This window comes from Vanessa tameamea, chromosome 20 (genome assembly GCF_037043105.1).
Source record: "Vanessa tameamea isolate UH-Manoa-2023 chromosome 20, ilVanTame1 primary haplotype, whole genome shotgun sequence".
Lineage (NCBI taxonomy): Eukaryota > Metazoa > Arthropoda > Insecta > Lepidoptera > Nymphalidae > Vanessa > Vanessa tameamea.
Window position 1 is genome coordinate 6,091,703 of NC_087328.1, and position 17,644 is coordinate 6,109,346.

At 30.9% G+C, this 17,644-nt stretch overlaps 1 protein-coding gene across 4 annotated transcripts in view; it reads left to right on the forward strand.

The window, feature by feature from the left end:
* The window catches only part of LOC113401570 (microtubule-associated protein Jupiter), a 107,581-nt gene that overhangs the window by 36,434 nt on the left and 53,503 nt on the right, over nt 1-17,644 (forward strand). The window lies entirely within an intron of this gene.

Here is a 17,644-nt window from a genome sequence, read left to right on the forward strand (position 1 = left end):
TTTTTTATATAAAATATATTAGAAGATTACGGACAAGGACAAAAAACTTGATGAATATGAATAAAAATGAAAAAATCGTTCATGACGTTTACTTGTAATTTTTGTCCGATGTCGTCCTTACATTAGATTGTATTAAATTTTACATAAAACCACTAGACAACATGTTACATCAGTAATTTTAAAAATAATAAATAGTACTAATAATTGGAGCGTAATTGATATTATTATATTTATATTTAGTATTTAATTCTTTATATAAATATATGTAGATTGAATTTAAATCAATTTTATGGTTAACTAATTAGGATGAGCTATTTGCGTTGTTACCTTGGAGGATATGTTCAAAGGTTTAGCGTTACACGAAATCGGCGACAGATTCATCTGAGATGGGTCACGAAGCTTTTGTTCTAAGCTGTTTTTACGGTCAAGTTCCACTCAGTGCACTTTGCGCATGCGACCTCGTTTCATCGGTTTTATTTCACTCCATCTTGGCCTTTACAAGCGCTAGATAAAATTATTATCTATTTAAAGCTTGGTATTAAAATAATTTCATTCTCAGATCTTAAGAATTTTCATAGTGAATGTAAATTTTTTTTTGCTGTCTATAACGATTGTAGTATTAGAGGATCCAAGTAGGAAACGACATTCATAAATTACATACCAAACGAAAGTATGAAGCCTAAAGATTGTCCCAACGTTAGGTTGACTATTTTCCCCCGTTATAACTATTCGGTAGACAGGTATAAACAATTAAGGTGATACTAATAATTGGCACTCGACCGTTTAATAAATGAAGCTTTTGTTAATATTAAGGTAATTTCATTGCGAACACGCTCATATAGGGTTGTCTATGAAATCTATTTATAATAGGTTGTATAAAAAGCGTTAATAATGCTGCGTGTACACACGTGTGACCGAGACGTCCCAGGGAACTATTTGCTACTTCGTTTGTTTACAAGTAGTTTTCTGATAAAACAAATAATTTTGATTCGAAAAAATATATAATATAGTTTACTATCGCGTAATATAATATATATAATGCAAATGTTTAATTAATTCTTTAACGATAAATTTTAAAAAAACATTACCATGTTTAAAAATTATGCACATCATATCATTTATACATATTTATTAACAGACAAAACAAAGACTAACGCCGATGTATGTACCTAATATCGTAGTAAGTAATTTCAAAATAGATTTGCAAAATACTCTTTAAAAGTGCTCATTAATGTTTTTTAATGGGCAAGTGAGTACTTTAATATTTTTTATACCTACATTGATTTTCCGTCGAGTCATAAATTCTTTGATAAAATAACATTAAAACGGTAAGTGATCCGCGCAATATAATGAAGTTTAAATTCATTTAGATGGATTTACCTTGATTAATGAAGAGGGGAGTGAAAGTCTCGCTTCTTATCGCTGGCTTTGTTTGATGCGCGATCTGTTTTAACTTTACTTTCATATTTTACTTACAATTGTGATCTATTGCATATTATAAAATTTTTGACGCCTCTTAAATTCACATTCACAAACAGAGAAAACGTTTTAAACGTTAAGTTTAATGATATAACATTAAGATACTGTATTGTGAGTTTCGCAACTTTTTTTTTATGAATATATATAATTAGAAACTACACAATTGTTAATTCAACTGTAGAAAAACTATAATATTATAATACGTTTACATAAAGTAATATGATTTGACATGATACTTGCATTCTTTGATGACAATCAATAAATTCATTGTTAAATGGATACTTTTTATATTTCAATATCGAGATTTGCTTCGTATAACAAACGGAGCATAAAAGAAATGATTTTACAAATGAAATTAGCAATCATTATTATTGGTAAACAATTTCACTTTTATGATTTATAAAGAGCCTCAATTTCACGTTTATAATCTTGAGTCATAAGTAAGTAAGTATATCATTTGATAATTTGAAAATGATACGGTACAGTTAGACCTAGTTACGTAATTAAACACCTCTGTACAAATTATCACCTGAATCACGATTTAAATAATTGATTATTATCACTGTTAGATAAATATTAATAAATGACGATTCCTAGCTTTCTATATAATACAGGATTTGACTTTCGTTCGATGCGAATGAGTATGTACACAACGTAATGATAAGTGGTGGGATAATTAGATCTGACACAAAAACATTTTAAAGTGGCGGTAATTTTTGGATAGTGGGTCACTATACCGCTTATTATTTTACCGTTTATGGAAAGTGTCTTTTATATCATGGGTTTATGGCATGTCGTTTAATCCATCACAATAGAGCACGTCAAAAGTCATTACGGGCGTCATTGCGGCCAATTTGATTTTTTTGTACCTCATCCGTCATTAACTGTAATTTTGGAACATTTTTACGGACCGTTAGAACGTCAGTCATTCATTCCAACGACTGCACTTCCAAGAATACCAAAAAAGAAGATAATTTGAGGACTTGATTTATATTATATTTTACTTTAAATTTACTTCAATGACCGTTTATTTTTAAATTTATTTAAAACGTTCTTAATCATACGTCCGTAATAGTATCTTAACCAAAGATGAGCTTGATTTCATGTGCTTAATTAGTGTTTATAATTCATAGAGTGGATGGTTTTTAAGGTCAAAAGTATTAAAAACAAATGCAGGTATAATTAAAAACAAATACAAGAATGATATTTAAACATTCTCAAGAGAGTAAGCTTTTCCCAAGAGTGGGATAATTACTTATAAAAATATTATTTTTGATCGTAACATTTCATTTATATGTATAAAATGTATTTTTAATCTACGAAATATTTCACTTTCCTTTTGAAATCGTTGTCATTGTTAGAAGCATATCATTATGAGTCATTGTGCTCCTCGATGTCATTTTGTGATAAATCGGTGTAATTAGACTAAAACGTTATTAAACCGTAATTTCGGCAAGTTCCTCTGTTTAACGTGGCACGTAACTTTCTTTTAGATGAGCTCCAAGTGGTTAAATAGACTGTGAACTGAGCTGTAAGCACTGCACTGCCTGTAGAAAGCGGAGCTAATTTTTGGCTAAGTCAAAAAGTATTCATCTTAAATATGCTTTAAGTAAAGTAAATATAAACTGTATAGTAACTATGTCCCTGCTTGTGATATAAGCTAAATAAATTAAATTAACTTAATTAATTACAGGAATTTATAGGTTGATTTTTATTTTTTGTTTTATTCCATTATTAAATTATTTGTATAGTCTATTATTTTTTTGCTTTGTGTGAATTAGTTTAAGTGAAAACTTTTTGGTTTATGAATAATTCATTACAAAATTTGTATTTTAGCTATTTATATACTAGCTACCCGTCCCGTCTCGGCTTCCGCACAACGTGTACGTGAGAAGACATATATACAAATATATTTTTTATTATAAAAAGACATACAAATATATATTTTTATTTATATCGATAAATTTATTAGAGGATATAGTAACCCTCATTATCTATTTAATCAAATCTTAGGTAGGTTAGCTATCTTAGTGATTACTTCATGCGACAGGTGATATTACAGTGCATATTCGTAATTTTACTATCAATTACTTGATCTTGCGAAAATGACGACACTAGATGATGTTTTGGTGTCCAATATATCCTTTTACCTGTTTATTTGTATAAATTATTGGTGCAACTCGATTAACAAATGGCATAGGTGTCAATTAAAAAAATATATGTATTAAAAGACTTAGTTTAAATAACTATGACAATAATTATATTTTTATATAATTGTAATATCATTCTAATATTGTTACAATGTTGCTGTCTTTATTTAAAGCCTTAAAACGTATGCTCATTAAATTAGAATAACTTTAATTAGACGTTGTATTTAAATAGTTGTATTGTTCATTATTTTTGAGTAAAAAAAAATGAATACGAGAATATTTTTACCATTATAATATAAAAGTAAAAGGAAAAAATTCACATATTAATAAAATGATAAATAAGCCGAATGTATGGTCTACACCTAATTTGGAGGTGCTTGTTAAATCTGGCTTATTAACGAAAGGAAAAGTGCCCGACAATTACTTTCTTAAATCATACTATTTAATATAAAATAGTACACAAAGTAAAACAACTTTTACAGTACATTTGCTTGTAAACAGTGATAGTTTGATGATCGTTGAAGAAACGACGATTTAAAACTAACGATAACTGTATCGAATGTCTGTCAATCTCCTTTCCGTTATGGCGCCTGAATTGACAACAGATTATAAATAACAACTTAAGTGCATCGATTCTTGTACCAGTGTGCAACACTTGCATTTATTTGGACCTAATTTATTATAGTTGTAAGATCTTTTTTCATAACTTATTCGGTAAAGTAACGGATACCGTTATTTTTAAATGTACTGATATCGTAATCGCAATATAATTATGAATCATTATAACATATAATATATTATTAAAGTGTATGTAGTTTCTGTTTGCTGATGCAATCGTTTATATATTTTTAATAAGTAATTCTTACTAAAACCTGTTTAGTTCTTTAATTAATATCTTTATAAAAGTAAGTAAATACGAAAACCGGTTGCTACCATAACAAGGTAAGAAAGTTCTATTTTTGGGCGAAAGGGTCAAATTGCTAGATCATCTGGAGTATAAACAAATGCAGAATATTATATTTTACAACGCTGGTACCATCAACATTGAATGTTATAAATAATTACTATTACAATTCTCACAGTAAAGAAGGTCGATAGAGAAATTCTAATATCTAACAGATACTTGTTATATTGTTCTGTTTACATCTGGACGTACCATCGCGCACAAAATTATTAACGGTGCAAACTCAATATGCACTTAAATCTAGATATGAGTGTGTCGCGTGTGCAGCGACCATTCGTTGTGCCTGTATCCGTTATCTCAGTCGGCTGCTGTTGATGTTGTCTCTTACAGCCAACTGCACAACCTATCCACTAATATATCGTTGATGCAAACACTATATTTGTCTGATTACCGTAAATCTTCGTAGAAAACCGGCGTCAACACTGCGGAAACAACATGTAGGTACTCGTACCACAAGATTTATTTTATGCAAAAACTTTTGAAGCAATCTTTTAAATATTCGACAATATTATTTGTGTGCGTGATTTAATACTTGTAGGTACAGAATATAAAAAAATATTTATAATTTATTTTATTAAAATATTTTATTCTCTCAATAAAAATATTTTCAAAGTATTGAATCTAGACATGCTATAGTTATGATACATTTTATCATTACCTATTATAATTTTTTGTCATAAAACTTTTCTTGATAAGTGTACTACCCGAACATTTTCCTGCAATTAATGCGGTAGCTTATTTAGCACGATTATTGTTGTAAATTTGTTGGGCCTCTTATCGACAGTAATTTTCTAATATTACTAGTTCGACGATGGTAAAACAAATTTGATATTTAAACAGATATTAAAGTACGCACAGCTCTCTTATTTACTCGGTTTATATAGCATTCGTGCACTATAAACGGTTTTATATTTATTGTAAGTAATCGTATTGTGTTACTAGCAATCAGTTTAAAAATAAAATGTTTACAAGTAACTGAGTTTATATTATAATAGTTTTTGTGAGTTTATTACCCGATCAAGTACAATTGCTGCTTTTAAAATGCATTATAGTCAGTGTTTGAGTTTCTCTAAACCTGCTTTTACTATCCGCATATTATATCCCTGGGATAATACAGTTTATGTTGAACAGGATAAGATAATTTCGTTTAATTGCTACTAACGAAACTGTTACAGTTTTGAAATTGTACGCTTCAGGGTTGAATTGATTATTATAGAATATCAGCGAACTGATATAAAGATAATGTTTCAGTGGTTTATTCGTGATACGTCCGCTGAAATATAGACTACTACTCGATATATTTACGATTAAAAATGTAAACAATGATTAACATTATAATTTTTTGGTGGTAAATATATTATGTGTTTTTAATTTGTGAATAAAATACTGATTGCATTTATTACATATTAACATGTATAGCTAGTTAATTTATTTAATAAAGTCCACTACTGAGTACAATTCTAACTGATGGCCTAGTATCGTGATAGAACACATGTATATTATCCGACTCTGAGAACTCTAGTCTATCTGTACACAATTATATACAACACGAGGAATATTATATAAGTATTATATATATATACCAGTCGTATGGATTAACTACAAGCCTGGAACAAAACAAATCTGCGTATGAAAACCATTAATACAGCTGGCAGCAGATGCAAATGCCAAAAAACTAAAGTGGTGATACTGTTGTAAATAAAAATGCTAATGCTATAAGGTATAACTTGGAAATTACCGACATTATAGTGTTTTGTCAATATGATGTTTTGTATTAAGTTGATCTGATCTGGAATGCATGTATAGAATTAGAGCGAGTAGGATTTACCCGATTTTTTTATCGATTTGAAAAAAATATATTTATAAATATATTTCCTCCGTGATCGAGTAGTGTGTACATCGGTTTTCATGGGTAGGTCACTCCGAGGTCCCGGGTTCGATTCCCGGCTGAGTCGATGGAGAAAAAATTCTTTAGTTTTTTATGTTGGGTCTGGGTGTTTGTGGTACCGTCGTTACTTCCGATTTTTCATTAACATTCATTCATTCATTAACACAAGTGCTTTAGCTACTTACATTGGGATCAGAGTAATGTATGTGATGTTGTCCAATATTTATATTTATTTATTTATTTATTATTTTACTGGATTGATTGTGACTGGAGAGGAAAATATTTGTTTTCGACATGTTCGATAGAAGTGGTCGTTCATGCCAGATTAGGCTTACAAAGCGATGGTAAGATAACAACTACACGTTGCTGTGTGATTATGAGTTGCACTTGATTGTTACGCAAACAAACTCCGTACGGAGCTTTGGCATAGATTAAAGATTTGTTTCACTTTGAGCCGTTGAAATGTTTTTATTTTTTTAATCAATGGCATATAACATAGACTGTATACATTATATAATAATGAAGAAAAGTTAGTTCTTAGAGGAATAGTATCAAAAAAATCTTTGTCATATAAAATATATTTATACTAATATTATTTATGCGGAGTTACGATGCAATGTAGGTTAAAATTATTTTTAAAAAAAGGATAACCCCATATTTAAATGAATGAATGTGTAATGGGTCTGTCAATTTTATTAACGATTGTAAGATAATGAAACAAGCATATTTAAAAAATAAATTAAATTAATCCGTAGGTTTCACGTGGCTTTGCCGTTTGTATAATGAATATATAGCACACGTTACGAAAGTAATACATAAATTATAGTATTTGTAGTCATCATCATCAAATACAAGGCAAACTATAGAGATGGATGTAGACAGGCCTCATGAAACGGTTTTTTTTTGTATATAACATCACCGTTTGGGACGATATAAGTTGATCGTAAAGGATCATTAGTATTTAAACATTCACTAAGTGCATTTACGGAGTGTGCTCGCTCAATGTTCGCTATCGGGCTGCGATCTCAGCAACACGCTCTTTAGACCAGACAATTTGCTGTTCAAATGTTCCGATAACAGCCAATACGTTAACGCAGCCTGCGTTTATTGCCGGAACAAAGATTTATTCAATTGTATAGCAATTGCTATACAATTGTATAATGCGAATAGGAAAAAGATATTCTATATGAGGATAATTTGCATTCAACATGAAATTACGAAATGTGTAATATTTTTGTTCGTTCTGAATTCATTATGGTGAATTATTTACATAATTCAAAAACACCCTTTTGCGACCGGTTATAGTCATAATTCAAACTTTTTTGATGAACTTCAGAAAATATCAAACATATAGAATCTATGTTGGTCGATTTAATAAAAAAAAATTTAGTAACGTTCGACTCGACCGGGCCTGTGAAAAATATAAACTACTTCTTACACCGTTAATGAGCCATCAACGACGGAATCTTAGATGTCCTTTGTGTCCGTCATTCAGGTTTAATTACAGGCAGTAATTACAGCTCACTGATCATTAAGACCGCAATAAAGCAATACTAAAAGGTACTTTTAGTGTATTGCCGTTTGACGATAAAATAACTGATGATTGGTTGAACTCAAATCCTAAATTATAAATATTTTGATTTCTTTCAGCGTAATATTTCTTTGTGACTGTACATATAATCTGTGGGCTTGTTGTTAGTTTAATTTAATGATTTCAATTAACGGCAGGTGTAGAAGAATCATAGTGGGGTGGAAATTAATCGTCGGATAACAATTTGTAATACTGTAATCGAGCTTAACGCACGCAAGACGCAATTACTCGCACCTAATCTTAGATATTATATGTGATCAATGGCCTGCATCCTATACAAGAAAATGAGCGGCGTATAGTCCAGGTTGATTACCCTTGGCGTAATTTGTACATAGTTTAGATTGTGTGAATTTGTGCCGTCTTTACTTTTAACGAAAACTTATTAGCGCCATTGTGAATAGGAAGAACAGTTAATTAAAATAGATTATTATATCTATGTAAAAATTTATGTTGGTTTAAGATAAGCAGACTTCGACACCGTTTGACCAATCACTGTGAAGTTTATACTATGCACTAAGTCTGTTGGAACTCAGTAATGTATGGTAAATCTCAATCGCCATAAAAATTGATAAATTGTTTTTTTCCAGTTTTATATAAGACTTAGTATTGTATGATATTTTATATCCTGTAATTAAAATGAATACGATTAAAACTGAATCACAGTTTCAGTCATATTCAGTTATATTTTAAATATGTACTTGTACATACTTATGCGATTCAAATATTACATAATTAAATATAAGAAATGGTGTGCTTTCAAATCTGGTGTATTTTTATGTCAGGGTTGCGCAGAAATAGAGACAATTGAAAGGGTACTGTGGTTATTAAGATTTGGCTTAGTCACGGAATTGTTCTATAGAAAAAAAGTTTACTAAATGATAAACAATGAACGTTAAAACATGTACCGACTTCTACGAATAGATTACTAAAATCATGGAACGATAAAAAAAAATATTATTCATCCCAAAGTTTAGCTTTTACCTGGTTAGGGCCTTGAGGAAGCCCGTCTGGGTAGGTACCACCCACTTATTAGATATTCTACCGCCAAACAGCAATACTTAGTATTTTTGTGTTCCGCTTTGAAGGGTGAGTGAGCCAGTGTAAATACAGGCACAAGAGACTTAACATCTTAGCTTCCAAGGTTTGTGGCGCTTTGGTGTGATGTAAGGAATGAATATGGTGGTGACCACTTGTCTTCAGGTGGTCTATTTGTCCATCCGCCTAACTATTAATAATAATAAAATAAAAAAAGTTACGTTACTATGTTTATCCGAGTAGTAGTTTGGTATGATTTCCGAATAAAAATATTTCTTATATTTAATACCTCATAGGTATAGTTTGCTGTAGTTTGTTGATAGACTTTTATGCTGATAGATATTTAAAAAGCTCAGGTTTTATTTCAAGGAATGGAATGTTGTCGGGTTCTTTACACTAAGCAATTTCCTACTAGATCTACGTAAAGAGCATTCCATTAGTAGTCTTAAATGCGTTGCAATTGCACTTGTAAGATGGTGTTCAATGTTTTCCTATAAATAATGGGATAGCAGGAATTCTCGTACAAATATATTTCAATTAGGAACACTTGTAATACCAATGTCTTTAAGAGAACATTCGTGCAAATGGCCGCTTAAATTGTAATATCTATAGAATTGTCTCAGACAAGTTCTTGTTTATAAACGGTAACTATGATGATCATCATTTTTATATTCACGCCTCGGATTTAACATAATTGTTAAAAAATATATATTTATTTCTAAAGTTTGAAATATTTTTCTGTCTATTCAAATATTAATAAAAGTTTTTTAATTTGTCGTATCGTTATATGACCAAGGTCAACGTCATACGGTGTTAAAGAGAACAATGAAGAGGCGATGAATTTAACTGATGAGATTTAAAAGACAGTCGCTCATTCTATTGTTTTTTAATACTTAAAAGAACATTAGGCATCAAAGAGATGCGAGGACATTTGAATAGCTTTCCCTGACTCGTTTTAATTTACCTTCAACTATTAAACTGTCTCTACATTATGACGACGGAAAGGAAGTGTCTGTAAGTACATTACAAATCCTCTCACGGCTTTATCAATTACTACTTTAAATGTAAAACAATACGGTTTAAAATGGTTTGTATGTAGATAATCCCTCTGTGTTCGTTGTACAATGCATTGTTGATTGAATCCACGGAACGGACCCTATTCAAATATGGCCATTGTTTCTTTCGTGTTTAAAAATGGAACTCCTTTCAAGGCGGACCGTTGAATGGCGAGGGTTGCCACATTCTGCGGTTTTACGGTTTCTGAATACCGTGAACTTGTGATGATTGAATAGTTTAGAAATCTCTTAAAGTTATAATTGTTTTTAAATATAATTTGTATTTATTACTATAAAGATTTATTTGTATATTAGTAATATTAAAGTTAAATCTTATCGAAGAATAAATAATATGAACTTAGAAGAAGTAGGACAATACAATACATACATATATAAAAAAATGTGTTAAACTTTAATAGCGGTAACTACATTTTGGTCTAGCAATGGTAGCAGGAGCATCTCGAATTCCTGGGTTAAAAAAATAGTTTAGCAGTTGGTTGTATTACAGTCAAGTATTTCACACAGCACTTGAAATCATATATGGTACAGTGTCAAGCTATTGAGGCTTGGCGTCTAATCCAACTATGAGAAAGATATAACAGAGAGGACATGTATTTGCGCATCTCATCTCATCTTCATCTCAAATTCTCATAGACTAAATAAATAGCGCTTCATTTTGCCATCTACGAAATTAATCAAATCAAACGTGTTTAATTCAAGTAAACTTCATAATGAAGCGTTTTTGAATCGTCAATATGTAAACACTACCACCGTTTCGGAAAGCAGCCTATAGCGAGAACAAACGGCAAGAAACTTGCATAGTTGCTCTTTTCAAATAAACAGATTTATAATGCTGTTATTTACAATTCGTGTTCAATAAGTTCTGTGACGGATCCCGAGCCTATATCCAGGCGTTTTTTCTAAAAAGTATTATTTTAATGAATAATAAGATATACTGTTTAATCATACTGTAGTGTCGTTCATTTACATATTTTTTTGTAATATCAGTACATTTTTATACATACACTGTCAGCCCTAACGGTCAGAGTAATATATGAACTGTGAACGCCAAAGGGATGTCTACAGAGTGATGTTAGTATGACACTGTATATATAAGTGTCTAATATATTGTGATAGTTACGAGTCCAGGTACACACATAATAATCGAATAAAAATTATGCGTATTAATGCATGAAAATATGATGTTAATTTATATTAATAAATGAAAATTTATTTTTGTTGAAAAAAACCCGTCAAGTTATCCAATGCTACTTTATATATTTTTTTCGTTTATTCACTTCACTACAACTCACGCTGAAACAGTCTATCATTATATAATAGATATAAAAGTCATTATAACCATAACAATAAACTTTAATAAATATTTATTGCCTAAACTCAGGCAGTACTTAATTACTGCTTCAAACCGCTCTCTACTGCTTATATATAGCAGTATAGAGCGGTTTAAAACCTCTCAAGAGTTTATCTCTAATACAAAACATTTATTTTAACTTAATTACTCAAATATTTTGGCATTCGTATCTAGAACAATGAGCTTTATTATATATTTACTCGGGACTTTGTGCAAGATGGTTTGGATAGGTACCAGCCACTCATCACTTCTACCACCAAACGGCTATACTTAGCTGGTGCTGTTGTTTTCCGATTTAAAGGGCGCGCGAGGTGGTGTAACTACAGGCATATGAGACATAATATTTTAGTCCCCAAAGTTAGTGGCGTATTGGCAATATAAGGCATGTTTAAGGTGCCAATGCCTAGGGGCGGTGTTGACCATTTAACGTAAGGTTTATTCGCCAGTCTGCCTAACTTTATAAAAATAAATGCAACGCTACTACTAAATAATATGTCGTTCGAGATGTTTCGTGAATATATAGATAGACTAAATATTTATAGAAACCATTTGGCTTGTAGCTAGCTAGTTATCTTTTTAACGGTCCTTCAATAATCTGTTACCTTATGAACTGATAAGCCTTTTCAGTCACTAAGTGCACATAATGGTACACTAAGTCGTGTAATAGATACTTGTCGTAGGAATTTTCGATCGCAATCGCGTTGCGTGCGCACGCATTTAAGATAACGTGATTTCTTACGTGATAATCTATGTAATATAATAATCGTTACGACGTTTATGGGAATATAGTTTAGAAAAAAAAAAAAAAAACGGTTTCTCAATTTATTGCATATTTTTATGATATTTCATAGTCATAAAATTTAGTACACGATATGCTGTTTGATATATTTTTCTATTAGTTTAGTTGTTTTTATAAGAATCGCCATTTTATAAACTTATTAAAAATATTAAAGCACGAACAGGTGTGTCATCTTCGTTCATTGTTAATTCTTCGTACATTGCACTAAAATTTTACCTTTAGATTTAGCCGTCATCGTGATCAGAGGAAATGTTTTAGTATTATTATGTTGTGTTCTTATTTCAAAATCATATCGTTTGTGTTGTACTATCCGACCTCAAGTATAAAATTAATCTCACCTGACCTTTGTCAGTAGGAATAGCTTTACCGTATTAATATTCATTCTGAGTGCAAGATAGAGCTTAAGATTTCATACTGAGATGTAACATAGGTAAACTTTCCCTTGGTAAGTTGCTAATTAGCTGAAGTACTAATAAACTAACGAGTTTTAATGATTATCTTAGGTGCTAACACTAATAGGCACAACGAAACAAATTATGTATCTGTTAGTATAATGATAAGGCCATCTAATTTTTTTTACTATAAATTAAAATTTATTTTGCTAATGGACTTATATCAAAAACATGTTTATAATTAATAATCTTGTTTCGCTGTTTTTTTTTTAATAACATTTATCAAAGTATAAAGTATTGTTGTTAAAAAGCCAAACACATTTATTATATCAAAATATTGCAAATACTAAAAAAGTGTGATAGTTTTTGGACTTACCAAGATGGAACGATAAACATAGATGTAAAAATATATTGAAATTAATAAAGGTTGCAATTTATCATTGATAGCGATTCGTACAAAAATCATCAATATTTGCGGTAAACACTATTGCTCGCTACATGTATGTATATAAATATTAAAAAGTTTCGACTCGGTCAGTCGATTCGTAGAAACGACCAGCAGTATTGTTTGCATTGCAATTCTAATTCAAATGTTCCTACTTATTAATTCAACTTGAAGATAAGAGACCGCGAGCATGAAATAGATTATCGTCTGCACGAAAATACTCCGAGTATAACGGTGAAGGATTTAGTTTGAAATGCTCTTCGAAATCAATTTGCTTATAAGCTATCTCTCTTCAAGTAGTCTTCAGAGTAGACGGGATTCATATCAGTGACTACTTATAATTATTTTCTTTTTAATTTATCTTAAAAAGGCAAACAAGTAATTTTGTTTTATTTTTATAAATCATAATTACATTAATGTTATTCGTACGATGAGTTCTTTGTGTTCTGAAATTGAAACTGGAATATTTAGTACTACTACAGTAATTAAAATGAAGTGAATTGAGGTGGTGACCATTCCTTGTAGATAGCCCAGTCTAAAACACAAGAAGCGCCAAGGTGCAAGTAGTGATGATATCCTCTTCCCCAAAGGAATATTTTTAAAAGACCTTCTGGGGCGCTTTACTAGATGTCCTCAAACTTGGCCATTATCCGCAAAGCGCCTTCCAAAGCCTAGTGCCCAGGGTTTTTGCACCGCTGCATTTTGGGTTAATACTGTCCTGCTTATAAACAATGGTAATGTACAATATAGAAAACCATTTCTTAACTTGTCAATGCGACGGTAACCACAGGGTCTAAGGTGTTATTTCCTTATACCTATAATTACACTGGCTCACTAACCTTTCAAACCGGAGCACAGCTATGCAAGGTAATTAATGGTAATGGGATAATTGTCAAGTTGGGGGTATCTGCTCGAATCCGAATGGGCATCCGAATGTTCAGTCCTGCCATCGGTAAATAGGAAACATTTTGTTTTAATAATATTGTTTTAATAATAGGTGTGTGTAGAAAATACAGTATGGTTGCCTGTTTGTTGAGATATATTATAGAAATATTTAATTTAAGTAGATATATAGATATTACAATTGTTCAGTTCGTGGAATTATAATTGAAAGTATATGAATATTTTGTTAAGTGAACAATTTATGTGTTTTTGAGAATTTATAAAAGAAAAATAAAATGTCCTATAACTCATTAGCTGATCACACAGCCGTAGGTTTCGATTAGTATACTATAAAGATTATTATGGTTTATTATGAACGAGGGTGGGAACTAAATGTAAACAAAGTCGTTATACCATATATAATCATTACATTTAACATATATAGCTTTAATGTTTCATATCAATGTTCAAAATATAAAAACTCAGAAAACCTCTTTATTTCCTAAAATTTAAATTAAATTATATTTTTGTATCAGACAGTGATTTTAATATTTTTTGCCAATATTGACAATAATATAGTTTTTATGCAACAACATGAAATTAACTCGTCACGTAAAACGTCTTAATTTAAAGTGAGTGATATGATTCGAAGCGCAGTTATTATTATATATACTAAAATCTTCTCAAGTATCTTAGTAAGGTAAGGTTTAGTAGTTTTTTTTCAGTTAGGCATCACAAAGAAATCTTATCATTTATGTGTACAGGTAGATTATAAGTATAGATTACTATTTACCGCACATACATATATTTAGTTTCTTAAAAAACACTAAAGATGAAATCAAACCATATTTACATTTCCGCTTTCCAAGCGGTTTGTTGAGACCTACTTAATCAAAAGGCGATTTAAAACCTGAATAAATTTGAATTGAACATGAAGAAAAATAAATATTATTTAAGATAGCTGTTTCCATGCATGCACTGCGCTAAACAACAAAATGTGAAGTCAGCTGAAACATGCAAAATCAGGCCGTAAGCAAACACGCATTTTTGCTAATGAAATGAGATCATATAGATTTCTTTCTAGCTTAGTCTATAAAAACTAGTGTTACAATATCTCAAAAACTATTCAAGTTACGTTTGAATAATATTAAAATAAATACATCAATACGAAGTAGAAAACGTCTATAATAGTATTATAAACGCGAAAGTAACTCTGTCTGTCTATCTGTCTGTTTGTTGCTCTTTCGCCGCCAAACAACTGAACGGAATTGATGAAATTTGGAATGAAACAAGCTTGAACTCCAAAGAAGGATGTTACTTTTTATGCCTAACTCCTAACGACTAACCCATGAAACGCGAGCGAAGCCGCGGTTGACATCTAGTTTAGAATACTTTTGTATTTACCTGTTGTAAGTTTCAAGCTTTTTGACGAATCGTTTTATTTTGTTATTTGTTTTAAAGTAGTGCAGTTATAATTAAATTAAAAAAGCTCGACGAAATAATGTTTATTATTCGAGATTTTATATTTTACCTACTCTGTACGGTACATACATACTTATTATAAAAGACAACAATGAGGCGGCCTAATCGCCTTATTTACGTGATGTTATTTGATACCGCGAATCTCTTTCAACTGTAGAGTACTGGAAACAATAAAACTATAAAAAAACTATTTTGTTGATGATTAGGGTACTTAATAGGTAACATTGTTCTGTCTACGATTCAATGTTCTGTAATGATCTATATCTTCTGGCAGGAAGCGAGGTGTAAACAATCATTTCCGTGAAAGCTGATGTTGGTGCATTTCCAGATATTTGTAAACGCAATCAAGTGCGTGCACTGGCCCTTGCTCCGAAACGAGCACTCGCAATTATCAGACAATTTTGATTCAATTTAGCTATTTGAGTATATGATGTTAGGTTCAAAACCGCTTGTAACTGAGCTTGTGCTGTGTGAAATAGTTGTACAAATTGTATATGTTGTAATGGGCAAGTGTTGAAACAGGGAAACCCTCGATTGTTTGACGTGTGCCGCGTTGAAGATGGATGGCGGTTATACGGGGCCGTGATCGGAAACATATGGGAGATTGATTGATTTACAATTGTTGCGAAATTAATGTATTTCGTGTCACGTAACCAATGCGTTATTAATGTACCGCGTCAGGTGCTTTGTTGTGGGTCCTTTGAATTTTATAACGTTTTGTTAAATAATAACCTTTCAAAATATATTACTATAATTAATATTGTTATGGGGCTATTAGCGTGAGCCCCAGTCTAGCTTTATCGAGATTTATAAGTATTGGGTCAGGTCGTTTCGCTAATAAAGTTTAGTACAAGAATAGCTTTACCAATTAAAAAAATAAAATCTTATATTCAAAAAACATTCATAATTAAAGCATATTACTCATTATATGGTTTTACTCGTTGATTTTCATGCTGGCTGGTTAATTTAATTGTATACAATTAACATACCTATGTAATTTCATTAGTGAAAAAGAGTAACTTCTGAAATTCTTGCCGGTTCTTCTCCGTAGAATTGACATTCCGAATCATTGGTAGCTTTAAATTTGAAGAATATTTCGATGTTCGTTACGTTTTTATTGGAAAAAAGCTCTCACCAAAGGAATAATACAATTCCCGATTTAACTCGCGATATAATTGTTGAATGAACTTGAAATGAAATGAATGCCTTTTCCGAGTAGTTAAATATTTACAGGCTGTATCTTTTTTATCATAATGATGATTAATATGCCTGTATCATAAGCCTTTTCAGCAACGCTATTTATTTATGTAAAGCCAATCGTGCATACAAATAATCATTTTAAACAACAATACGAAGTCATAAGCAAATAATAATATTTGATTACCATAACAATATGAAACTGTGCACGCAGAAAACCCGTCGCGTTATATAATGTGAAATCGTTCTCTGTGTTTACACAGGAACATTAGTCGATGTTTACGGTTCAGTACTTAATGGACCCGTGATGATTTGAACTCAAATACCTATCTACAGACCGTATCTCTACTTAGAGCGTAATAGGAAAAATTTAATTAGCTCATATAAATGTTCCCTTTGTAAGATCTAAACTCATTCTAGAAGTACGGATAAAAAAGTAAAAAGGTTTAATTAAGTGTATTAAGTACTTGTGTTTAATTTTATACGTTTTGAAATAAATGGGTCGTAATGTCCCAGTGGATGGTTACGTGTATCTCAAGAGATCCTTTCAATATGGGCAAGCTGTTCTGTTATCGACTATTTTGTTTATTCTACTCGTGTTCGTCGAAGAAAATATAAATTCTCGTAACGGATACAATTCTGCCTTAAGTATATCCAAAATCTCAAAGCGTTGGAAAAAACTCAAGCCTTTTCAAAAAAAGGCACTTGCTCAGCGGTGAGTCATTTATGGGCCCTTACTTAACATTTAAAAATTACATAAGCAATTCAAAAGATAATTGATTTTTGATTTTGAATTCCCGTGAAAATATTATTGTTCTTGTATTTCCTGTTCCTCGATAAAGCTACACTCGTAGTGTTGTTCAGCGCTACTATTTAATTGTATCTTAAATCTCAAGCGCAAGAGATTATAGGA